We start from the raw sequence: 13,365 nt of genomic DNA, 5'->3' as shown, positions 1-13,365 counted from the left end.
AGGCAGTAGACACTATTGGTAAATACTCAAAATAATTATTAGCATTGAACCTTCTTCGGTAATGAGTAATGGGGAGAGGTTGATAGTAAAAAACATTGTGAGAAACGGCTCCCTCTGAAGTGAGGTAGTTTTCGAGAAAGAAGTAAGTTTCCACGAATTTGATTTCGAGACCTCAAGTTTAGAATTTGAGGTCTCGAAATCAAGCATCTGAAAGCACACAACTTCATGTAACCAGGGTGTTTTTTCTTTCATTGTTATCTCGCAACTTCGACGACCGATTTGAGCTCAAATATTCACCGGTTTATTATTTTATGTATATGATGAGATACACCAAGTGAGAAGACTGGTCTTTGACAATTACCAATAGTGTCCAGTGTCTTTAAAGGGCATAGTAAAATTTGAAAACAATAATGACACCAAGCAGTTGTTCACTACCAATACACGCATCATGGTAAAACCCTCATTTGAATAAAGGAGAATTAGAGAATTATAACTTTTAAATATTTATGAATGAGCTAATAAAAATAACTCTAATTGTTATAGCCGAAATTTATTGCATAGGTAATAAAATAATGAAATAATAATTGGTTATTAAAAAAGTTGTGCTTTATTTGAAATTTGTTTAGCATGGTTATAAAAAATGTGCTTAATTTGGAATTTGTTTAACATGATCTGAAAGACGCTGTAATGTATTTCCTTTTTAAATTAAGGTTGTCACAAACAAATAATCCCTGCTTTTTTTGCTATAATAGATGGGAATACCACCAAATGTGTTTGTAATGCAAAAAAGCTCCCAAACATTTTAGTTTTTTTGTTCTCGATATATCTAAGAGGTATACTTCGAAAATGACTTGAACAAAATAACTGTTATTTCTAATAATAATCATAAAGACGGAATAAATAAGGAGACTCTGGGTGCAACACTCTATGGTGCAACACACTAATTGGGCAAAAATTCATGCGGCAAACTGATTTTAGAATCTGTGGAATAAGAACGTTTTTGGGTCGAGCATGCAATTATCAGATTTTGTAATTACAACAATTGTGTTACAACCAGGGCGGGGGGGGGGGGCTCTGTGCTTCAACTTTTTAGGAGATTTGATAGATTTAAGAATTGGCAAAGTTGATTATGGGAGTTTATTGCTTTAGTGTGGTGCTTGCATGTACCCCTCTGCAACTGCAAACACAGAACATAGACTGGGCCCTGTCTTTATCCGCAAGGATCCTCGAAGAATGACGTCAGACGTTCAGGCAATAATAGAACACAGATTGCATATAGCGCCCCCTGTTGACGAATGAATTGCTTTAAGGAACTAGGTCACTGTTGTTGACCCCCTTCACCTTTTCTCCCACGGTCACACCCCGGGGCGACCCCCACGGGCACAGTCTGCCAGTGTTTGGGAGTCAATTGTGTAAAAGGTATGGCGTGTTGTTCAGTGATCTGGTTCATGAATTCTACCCCCATGGTTAGTGCGAGAGTAGCCTAAGGCTACAAGGGACACGTTGCCTTTGATCGAGCGAGTTGCGTGGTCGTTGAAAAGCGTTTGAAACCGTTTGTTAAAAATGCATAAGGCTATAGAAAGACGTTTCAAGGTAGAATAATCATCCACACAAATATGACTCGGTAAACAGCATTTTCCAAAGTCTCACACTTTGTGTATCACAACTTATAATATAAAATAGCAAACCTGTGAAAATATCGAGAATTGAAAATTGTTTTAATTTTTTCTTAAAAACTAAAGCATTTCATGGAATAATATTTCAAGAGAAGCCTTTCACCATTACCTTCTGTAGTGACCCTTTAAGTTATTTGCAAATCTATGAACTTTAATTTTGTTCTTCTGTTCCGAAAGTGTATAATGTCTTTAATGGCTTTAAAACACTTCAGACCTCAAGCCCCGCGCAGGCGTCTGAAAGCACACAAAACACGAGTGCAACAAGTGTGTTCTTATTCTTTCATTATTCTCTTGCAACTTCGATGACCATTTGAGCTCGAAATTTCAACAGGTTTGAAAGATACAGCAAAATTCACTTGAGAAAGTTTTAGTTGGATTCGGTTTTTAGGCCTGACTTGTTGAGAAAGTAGAAAAAAACTGTCACATCATTCACAAAAACGTCGAATCGTAACGAAAGGAAACAGATCGAATCATCCTCGTTATGTCATGTCATGACATGACAGTGGTATACCGCAACATTCATATTCTGAAGTACTGGTTTAGCACCAAAGGAGCTATAAAACGGAAAAACCCAGTTACTTCCTCCATTATTTTTTACATCTTGTGACAGGATGAAATACCCCACATATGATAATGTTGTGTATTATTATTTGGCGATTGAAAACACACAAAATTGAGAGGTAAAAAAAGAGATCTGTTAAAACGTGGAGAAAATTAAAACCATTTGGTTAGAACATAGTTAGAAGTAGCCTACATGCAACATGCAGTATAAATCAAAATTGTGAGAATCATTTCTCTTTGAAGTAATGTGGTCATGGAAAAATAGTTAAATTTATTGGTATCCCCATAATTTGAATCTGGGAAGTGTTTCTGATTTCTGACAGTGTACGTCTTTATGTGTATTCCAAATTACGGATTATTTATTCCAATAACGGATGATTTATTCCAGTGCATGGACAACCGCTCCGGATTCTTTGACGATGTCTACAAAATGCGACCCACCTTTTATTAACGGTTTAGTTTATTGTACATTATAGGCCTAATATTTATATAGGATTAAAGCAACCGACCAAGGTATCAAATAATATATGGTGTCCCTTTATGAGAAATCAGCAACCGCTGAAGTATCGTAGTTTTTTTAGAAAGAGGAAATTCTCACTCAAAGAATCGAATCCTATCGCATTTTTTTGGATACAATTTGTGCAACGAGGATGTTTTTTTCTTCCATCTCGCAACTTCGACTATACCAATTGAGTTCAAATTTCCACAGGTTTCGTGTGAATACTGGTCTTTGACAATTACACCAAACGTGGTCCATGAAGACCGCAATGGTGTTGTTACACGTATAGGATTGCAACCAACACCACTGCGATAAGGCGTACGGGTGTCTGCAGATGAGCTATAGCCATTTTGTTTTCTTCCTCCGTGCTATAAAAACTTAGAGAACGGACCACATGAGCTAACCACTAATTTTGACTTCCTTTGTTGTTTTGTTGTTTGTGCCATGAGAAGGAAAACAGAAGTGAACATGATCACTGAGCAAAACAAATCTGGCTTCCTGTGCTCGGCAGTTTCCTTGTGTTTTCCAGTAACACACTAGGGCGTTTGCACTATACAGTTAATTAAAACTTATAAAGGGTCTGTAATAGGCCCATACATGATGTTGTAACATAAAAAAGTGCTGTATCATTTATGTTGGTATTGTTGGAAGATAATCGACGAAGTGACAAAGTTTTTTAGTGACAATGCAAAAAAACAAAACTCAAAAAACAACAACTGGGATAGTTATCAAGAGATTGCAAAAATAGCGGCATGCATGGTAATCCTCATTAGGGAGGGAAAATGTTTGCTTAGTGCTGAAAAGCACGAACCTTTCTACAGGGTGTCATGGCCGAGCGGTTAAGAGCACCGAACTCAAGCTCTGGTGCTTCTGTTTAGCACTCTAGAGTGTGGACTTGAAATCCGGTCGTGATCTTGTGTCCCTGAGTAAGACACTTAACTATAATTGCTTCTCCCCACTCAGGGGTAAATGGGTACCTGTGAGGGCAGAGATGGTTCTTGTGACTGGTTTGCTGTTTGCACATTGATGTAGGCTATACTCCCCAGGGAGCTGAGGAGATGGTTTAAGGAATGAATTAAGGCCATGGTGATCAGGAGTAATAATGTTGGAAGCCCTTTGAGAAGCCCTTCGGGTTTGGAAAGCGCAATATAAAAACTGGAATATCATTGTTCAGAAGTGGCCTACCCCCTCGAAACCATCTCAATAATTCATGAGATTCACAGAACAGGAGTGCCTTTTGGCGGTCGTAAACCAATAACTGCATGTTTCGGCCATTGGCCAGTGATACACCAATGGTCAATTCAATCGATCGGAAACAGTTTTTCAGTTAGGACTACCAAAACGCACCCCATGAAGGAACAGTTGGAAGAAGAACGAGGCCCCCATTCCACATCAAGTGGAGGTGTAATAAATTAAAAAACAATTTTTGAAGGTTCAATATTCCGTATTTTGACTCCATGGCGTCATCATTCCTGCGTTGTCCTCTATTGACTTCCTGACGTTGTTTCCTTGTATACCAAAACAAAAAATGAACTCAGTTCGTACCACTGGATGCATCGCGTAAATCAAGCCAATACAAAGTAAAAGAAAAATACTGCGAATTGACAGATCAACGAACATGTCCAATTATTGTCCAACCATTGGGGTGCCGTACTTGTTGTTGTTGTTGTGGGGGTCAAACTGATGCATTATTTGTATATTCCTTTTAATATACACAAATCCTTTGGAATGGAACAAAATTTCATTTTTCACCCTCAGATAAAACAACAATTAAGTCAGTGGCCGCCTTCTGTCGAAGAATAGCCATTGAACAAGGTTGAAAACGGAGGCAAAGAGCATTGAATTTCACTCTTGAACCTTACCGAAGGCTTCAAACCAGTAATAGGCCTACTTCTAAAATGCAACTTTGAAAAGTGGACCGGTAATTGTCAAAGACCAGTATTCTAACTTGGTGTATCCTAATATATGCACAGAATAACAAACCTGTGAAATGTTTTGCTCATTTTGGCTTCGGTCATCGAAGATGCAAGAGAATAATGCAAGACAAACATCTTGTTGAACAACTGTGTGTGCTTTTAGATGCGTAAGCCTCCATAAGCCTGAAGTATTTTATTATTTGGGTGAGAAATTATACTCTTTCTAAAAAGACATGTTACTTTTGAGTGAGCCGTTTCCCGCAATAGGCTATCTGTTACTGAGTTTTTGTTTAGATTCCCAACAATGACAATTATTACCGAGAGTGTCAACAAGTTTAAACCCGGGCCCTGCAGATTTCATGCTTATCCTTTCAGAAAATGGCACCTGGCAAACTTATCTACATCAAATATTTTAGCAAAAGGTTCTTTCAAACACATCGGTGCATGGTTTAGAATTCTGTTTGAAAAATTTTGACAGATGTTTGGCATCCGGAATCAAGAATGTGAATATATATATATATTTAAATTTAATAGTCAGCACTCTACTTAAAACTCGTAAGGCCTACTGGCAGTCAATAGTACTATCTCGACTAAAAAAATGACTCGATAGGCCTATAATAATACTCGATTTCATTACTCATGACTCGTCCGCACTCCAAGAGACATTACTCGATACTCGATTATGACTCACTCATCTGCCAGTACTGATTGCTACTCAGATTCTTCGCCATTTTGACCCATTTCTGTGTTATTTTAGACACTGACCCAAAATTAGGTCAGGCCCATATCCTGAATCCGCCGGTCTTTTAGCTGACCGGAGCAGAGGTATTTTACTCGGCCAGTGAACTCAGCACTTTACATGACGGCCCTTGTTTTAGAAGGTTTATCCTTTTCTCGGTTCATGGTTTCCATTGGTTTGGATGTGTGTTAATTTATAGTTTAGCATTAATTAATGTATACATAATTTTGATATATCATGCGTATAGTTTAGTTAGTTAAAAGGCAATCAGGGCCCAATTGCATAAAGCCTGTAATGGCAAAAGCTTGCTAAAGCACAAAATAGTATCGCTAAGCAGAATTAGGTTACCAGCCAAAATTAAATTGAGTTTGCATTGTTGCGGCTGGTGCCCTATACTCAAGTTTTGCTTAGCAAAGAAGTTTGTCAAGCAGTATTTTCTGCTTAACAGCTTTGTGAAATAGGGCCCTTGTTGGCTTTATGTATAACTCTGTTGACCCGGTTCGACTCCCGGACCAAGTCTGTTAATTAGCGGATTGGGTTTTTCAGTCCATATCACCACGTGGGTTTTCCCTAAATTGGGGCTTTCCTCCCACGTCTAAAACTGAAAACAAAAAGTTTGTGTTGTTTCCATTAGGATGCTTTGACGACTATACAATATTTGTCCCAACAAACCAGTGTTTTTATTTTGAGATTTCAATACAGCAATTCCGTCAATATATCTGCACTGTGGTTACATGAAATCAAATTTTTAATTTGGAAACCCCAAAAATATTTCATAGTGAACCATTCATTACCTGAAATGAGTACAGCTGAAAGGCGAGTTCTTTATTGGTGCTGTTTTTTGGGAAAACACCCGAGGAGAAACTCAATACAACTTGGGTCAGCCCCCCAGGCATAGTCTGAGTGGCAATTTGTTGTCCTGTATTTGAACCAAGCATGAGTTCCTTGTATTGTATTCCCAATAAATAATGAAATAATAGTTCTAACAACTCTGTGCTTGTATAGGGGCAATATGCGTTGCAATGGTGTGAATGAAATGAAAAAAACCGAGTACAGAGGTCGCGAAAAGGCGACCCTTCCTGTCAATAAAGCGATTGGATTCCGGTAACCATGGAAGTTGTTGAGAGCCGGTGTGGCGGTTTCAGTTATCCGCCGTGTACAGTTTTCCGGGTGACGTAGTCGGACATATCAACATGTTGTTCGAACGGTTTTAGCTTTCCGGCGTGTTCAGTTTTCCGGGTGACCTGTCAGATACCGCCGCGAGTACCCTGGCGAGTACTGTAGTTCTCTTAGCAGTGACCCCAAATTGTTTATATTACGATTCTTTTCTGTGTAGTCACATAATCTCTTGCCCCATCTTTACATGTATTCATGGGTACAACTTTAGGCAAGTCACACTCTGCTTGCATAAAAAAAACCTCATACGATCCACGCGTTTGCCGCTAGTTGTACTCGACTCGTGGACGCCGCCATGACAGCTACCGGAGGGTAACGGATGACTCAATACGGCACTAAAAATGGACTACTTTCGCTTGCTGTGCGCATGCATCGCATGACGTAATGCTACCGTATTTGGTCATTCGGAAAATTGAACACAGCGGAAAGTTGAAACCGCCACACCGGGAATGTGCTGTGTACGCAGAGAGAACTAGTCAAAATCAGACCACGAGTTGAAAGGATTTATTTTTTAAACCATTGCGTGAATTCATGGCTTAAAAAAAGTTAAGATCACATTTCCCATTTTCAGTGGAAATTCCACAACAACACGACATCCTATAGGTCATGAGGTTTGCTGGGATTACCCCAGACCGTACACATCGATACGGCACACGAGGCCGCGTTATATCGCCACCCACCCAACTCTTCCACTGGGCTGTAAAATTGTGGCCTAAACATGAAAGTGAAAGGCCTTCACGAAAGGCTTTAGGCTAAATCAAACCAAATCACATCAGAGGTTAAGTAACACTTATACAATCTACCAGCAATTACGTTTTTTATTTTGTGTGTACTTCCTCATCTTGATTGACTTCATTAAAGGCAGTGGGTGGACACTTTCGGTACAAAGTCAGTTTTATGCTAATAATTATTTTGAGTCGGTAGTTACCAATAGTGTCCACTGCCTTTAAAAAAACGCGGACACTCTTTGAAATTAATTGTTTGCATGTTAGTTTTAATGTAAACAAATACATTTATATAGGATTACAAATATCGAACGGTTCCCCCCAAAAGAAAGGAATAAATTTGCCTTTTAAAGACACTGGACACTATTGGTAATTGTCTAAGAACAGTCTTCTCACTTGGTGTGTCTCAACATTTGCATAAAATAACAAACCACGAAAATTTGAGCTCAATTGGTCGTCGAAGTTGTGAGATGGTAATGAAAGAAAAAACACCCTTGTCACACAAAGTTGTTTGCTTTCAGATGCTTGATTTCGAGACCTCAAGTTCTAAATCTGAGGTCTCGAAATCAAATTTGTGGAAAATTACTTCTTTCTTGAAAAGTACTCCACTCAGAGGGAGCCGTTTCTCACAATGTTTTATACTACCAACCTCTCCCCATTACTCATTACCAAGTAAGGTTTTATGATAATAATTATTTTGAGTAATTACCAATAGTGTCCGCTGCCTTTAAACAACAATATTGTTGTAAAGGTGCATATCATCAGGCAGTTTCCTCTTTGTAATCTTTGGGGGTCTTGGGAAATTCCTGTTTGTTTACCGCAATCTGCCAAGTTCCTCCTCACTGAACAAACAAACGAGGACACTGTGTGACATTGTTTTTATTTGGGCAAACCAAATCATGAACGACCCTTCAGTACTTTTCCGTTTGCATTGGCGCTTTTAAATTGGATTTTGTGTTTTTGTATTTGAAAAAATTAATACAAAGTTTGTTTGCTTGCTCCTATTTATTTATTGTAATAATACCACTTTGAAGGCAGTGGAGACTATTGGTAATTGCTAAAAATAATTATTCACATAAAACCCTATACTTGGTAATGAGTAATGGGGAGAGGTTGATGGTTAAACAACTTTGTGAGACGCGGCTCCCTCTGAAGTGACATAGTTTTCAAGAAAGAAGTAATTTTCCACGAGACCTCAGATTTAGAATTTGAGGTCTCGAAATCAACAATCTAAACGCAAACAACTTTGTGTGACAAGGGTATTTTTTCTTTCATTATTATCTCGCAACTTCGACGAACAATTCAGCTCAAATTTTTACAGGTTTGTTATTTTATGCATATGTTGGTACACCAAGTGAGAAGACTGGTCTTTGACAGTTACCGATAGTGTCCAGTGTCTTTAAGCAATTGTATCTAATTATCGATATATGACATTTTTAAAGCAATTTGGTTACGACTTGTTTTTTTCCTTCTATTTATGCCGGAATTTGATAAAACTTGTTTTATATATTGTTTAAAGGCAGTGGACACTATTGGTAATTACTCAAAATAATTATTAGCGTAAAACCTTTCTTGGTGACGAGTAAGGGGGAGAGGTTGATGGTATAAAACATTGTGAGAAACGGCTCCCTCTCAAGTGCCATAGTTTTCGAGAAAGAAGTAATTTTCCACAAATTTGATTTCGAGACCTCAAGTTTAGAACTTGAGGTCTCGAAATCAACTATCTAAACGCACACAACTTCGTGTGACAAGGGTATTTTTTCTTTCATTATTATCTCGCAAGTTCGATGACCGATTGAGCTCAAATTTTCACAGGTTTGTTATTTTAGGCATATGTTGAGATACACCAACTGTAAAGGCCAGTCTTTGACAATTACCAATAGTGTCCACTGCCTTTAATAGATGTTAAATTTGCATCGGGGATAAAGGATATTGATTTAGCATATTACCCATACACCGATGTGTGTTAGCACTGTAGTTCTTTCTCGAGTTCTATGAAAAAGTATTCATGGTTGGTCTTAGTCAAGATCCACTGAAAAGCGCACACATAAAGGGTCTAAAATGTTATTGCCATTCGTAATTGCTAAACAGAATTATGTTCAATACAAACGACCCACTATTTTTTCAATTCAATTCAATAATACATTTATTTCCATACTCTCATAAACGAATAACGGCAGTCACAGTTAATTGCCTTTATCCAATCCTTAAATAAAAACCATTATACTAAACAGAATAATCACATGAATGATCTAATGTAAAGCCGAAGATAAACCTTAAAATTCTATAATTAACGTGGCACCAGTGACAAGCAGTTGAATTTGGGATTCGGTAGAAAGTAACGAACTACACAATACATACATACGGCGCAAACAATGATTCAATAAAAATAAGTACTTTCTGCTCAATCAGAGAGATTAGCAATTTATGAATGGGTAATTTGTTTTCGCTTTGTCCAAACTACGTCTCTTTCGGTCGCCTTTTTGCTCCTTTCCAATCATTTTGCTGTACATGTATGTCATTCATTCCGCACGACAAGGCCGTATAATTTCTTGATTTCCCACAAGATAAAGAAATTTATCACTTCGGCTTGGCTTGATTTTCTTGTCATCTTTGCCTTTTGTTGTACCCAAACCAACTCATCCCATTATTACTGCCAATTAATTCCAAGTTGATGAAGTTAGTTTACACAAAAGTTGTATATTATAATGGGCTTTGTCCCCAACTCGGCTCAATGCGTCGTTGTCAGATGCAACTGTGTCCGCCATGCAATACTGTCCGCTCCGGACGCTTTTGCATATGCAATCGTGTCCGGGGCTATGCAGCAGCGTCCGGGCGGACACGGTTGCATATGCAAAACCGTCCTGCGGACATTATTGCATATGCAATACTATCCTCGGGATAGTATTGCATCATCGGGATGGTAATGCATAGAGGACAGAATTGCATGCGACATCAGCCCTGGTCTTTGTTTGACGGTGACGAAACAATGATAAAACACTGCTCCAACAAAGCTGTAACAAGAGCATGCCCAGCTTTGAAATCAGCTAAAGGGTGAACATTTTAGGGGGTATACACCATTTTTTAAAAGAGAGCAATAATGCCCCTAAGTTTAGCTTTAGATCGTCCAAAATTAAAATGAGATATTTCCAGTTTTCCCAACATTAAAGGCAGTGGACACTATTGGTTATTACTCAAAATATTTATTTGCATAAAACCTTACTTGATAACGAGTAATGGAGAGCTGTTGATATAGTATAAAACATTGTGAGAAACGGCTCCCTCTGAAGTAACGTAGTTTTCGAGAAAGAAGTAATTTTTCGACGAATTTGATTTCGAGACCTCATAATTTAGCATCTGAAAGCACACAACTTCGTGTGACAAGAGTGTTTTTTCTTTCATCATTATGTCGCAACTTTGACGAACAATTGAGCTCAAATTTTCCCAGGTTTGTTATTTTATGCATATATGTTGAGATACAAACAAGTGAGAATACTGGTCTTTGACAATTACCAATAGTGTCCAGTGTCTTTAACAATTTTGTGCAAATATCATGGTATAGAGGAACAGCTTGTGGTGACGTACGTATCATCATATATTTTGTAGGTTTTGAATGGGTATAAGCAAAACCACAAAGTGCCGTTAATTTAAACAGTGGCCAATGGACCTTGACAATCTTCAGGATCAAGTTGCGTGAGAAGTAAATCGCACAAACAGTTTGATTTATTACCCGTTTTATTTTATTGTGTGTAAAGATCAAGGCTGCAATTTGCAGTCAAGTTGTGTATATCAATGTGGAACCAAATAAATTGAGGTTCGGGCAGACAGCACGAACATAAACATTCATGTTATTTTGGCAGGACAATGAGTGAAATCACTGAATGGAATTTGTGGCGTTGCATTTTGAGATCAATACAATTATTACTATAGGTTTGCGGTAACACCGTGTATGTGTTTTTCTTGCTGGGTAGATTATGTTCTTTTAAGAACTTGTCTTGCTTTAAATTCTACTGCTATTTGCCGCAGGAGTAGGTTTTTCGGATTTCGGGAGACTTCTCAGTTCTGAAAAACTAGGAACTAAACGAGTTTTCGGATAAGGAACTTACCTCGTCCTAAGTCCTAAGATTAATTCTAAGTTAGGAAGAGTTTGGTGAAATCGACGGCTGGTGGGCAGAGAAATCGGCCAAGACTACTAACTTTAGTTTTAGTGGATCGAGGGGATTGTTACTGATTACGGGCCCCTTTGAAATCTGGAACTGTGATATAAATAAATTACCCGATTGAAAAAAAAAATCATAATTTATAGGCTTTAATGTGATCGGGTTTCAATTTGTTTTTACTGTTTTTGTTTTGTTTTCCATTTTCCACGGTTTTAACATTCAAGTCAAATAAAAAAAAAATAAAAAATGGCATAGCAAGAAAAGGAGCTAGTTATTGTTTAGAGGGACTGGACACCTTTGGTAACTACCAATCCAGTATTCTCACTTATATCCCAACATATGTATGCATAAAATAACAAATCTGTGAACAATTGGAATCAATTGGTCATCGAGGTTGCAAGAGAATAATCACTACGGAAAAACAACATTATTGCACAAATATGTGTGCTTTTACCTTTCAGATGCCCAAACAGGCTCGAAGACTTTTAATAGGAGTGACAAAATAACTTCTGTCTCAAAAACTACTTAACTTCACATGGAGCTGTTTTTAACAATAATCTACCCTCATTGCTCGATACCAAGGACGCTTTCAAGCAAATATTTTGAACAATAACCAACAGTGTGCAAATTTCTTGAGAAATGCAAACGGGCACAGTTTCAAATTTATTGTATTGTATGTATAGAGTTCCCCTCTAAAAAGAAAACAATAAATGCACCCCTTGTAACCCCTAAAATTGAACCTTTGCTCAAAGTTCGATGAACGTTGCCACCCGACAGCAATTCTCTCATCTATATTTTGCTCATAAATTTGTACAGCCGTGACTTCTAACTCGAATGCATTTCGTTCAGATTCATATTTCCAATCTCGCATCTGTGAGTCTATTCCTTTTGCTATCGAATCTCCCTTGGTGGGCGAATTCTTCGCATTCTAAGGATGGACCAAGCATGCAGAGTATTGACGTTAGAGAGAAACAAACTGAAGATGACATCGCAAGCATGAGATGAGTAAATCGGATGATGATGCTAAGACAACAAACATAGACAAAATACCCCAAGGTTTCTTAAATGACCAAGTACCAGTATTATCACTTGGTATGTCCTAACATTCTCTCATGCCTAAAATACAAAGACTGTGAAAATTTTGACGCATGGTCATCGAAGTTGCAAGAAATGACAGAAAAACACGTTTCTGGGACAAGTTTGTGTGCTTTCAGATGCCTAACAAAGGCTTCAGGCCTGACATCTTTTTATATTTGAGTGATATAAAATACAAATAATTAATGCATCTAAAGAATTTCCGAGATTCCACGAACACATAAAATAAGGGGGGGGGGGGAGGGTGACCATGCTGCGTATCCAGCAAAATGGAATAGGTTTACACAAAGCATGCGTGAATGTTTTAGCCAGTCGTCTATTTTTAGTTCTTGAGATTTTCTTTGTGCAATAAAGTTGGTGGCAAATTGATTTTGATTAATCTGCTTTGAATTGAACAGATAGCTGGAATGGCTATCTCCTTAATAAGCCTCGGTCATTGATGCTGCATTGTCAATCCGATGACATTGTCCATCGGAATTGTTCACCGAGACAAATTTATCTGGTAATTTGCTGGCAATCTTCGCTACTCGTCAAGATTTCAAAGGAACATTGAGTTTAGGCAATAACTGGCAAAGAAGATCACGGCAGTTGAAATTCTTTGTCACAAAATTAGCCCACACTCTAATTAGATTTTTGGTTTGGAGCACGAATTCAGAGGGCCACCAGCCGCAACAATGGAAACTCAAACTAGTTTTGGCTGGTAACCTGTTTCTAGTATGCGTAACTATTCTGTGCTTAGCAAACTGTTGTGCTTATGCAGGCTTTATGCAATTGAGCCCTGATTGCCTTTTAAAGGGAAAGTACACATTGTCAAAGAC

The sequence above is a fragment of the Asterias rubens genome, chromosome 5 (genome assembly GCF_902459465.1).
Source record: "Asterias rubens chromosome 5, eAstRub1.3, whole genome shotgun sequence".
In the NCBI taxonomy this organism is placed as follows: domain Eukaryota; kingdom Metazoa; phylum Echinodermata; class Asteroidea; order Forcipulatida; family Asteriidae; genus Asterias; species Asterias rubens.
The sequence above is the reverse complement of the archived record's forward strand: the minus strand, read 5'-3'. Positions refer to the sequence as shown.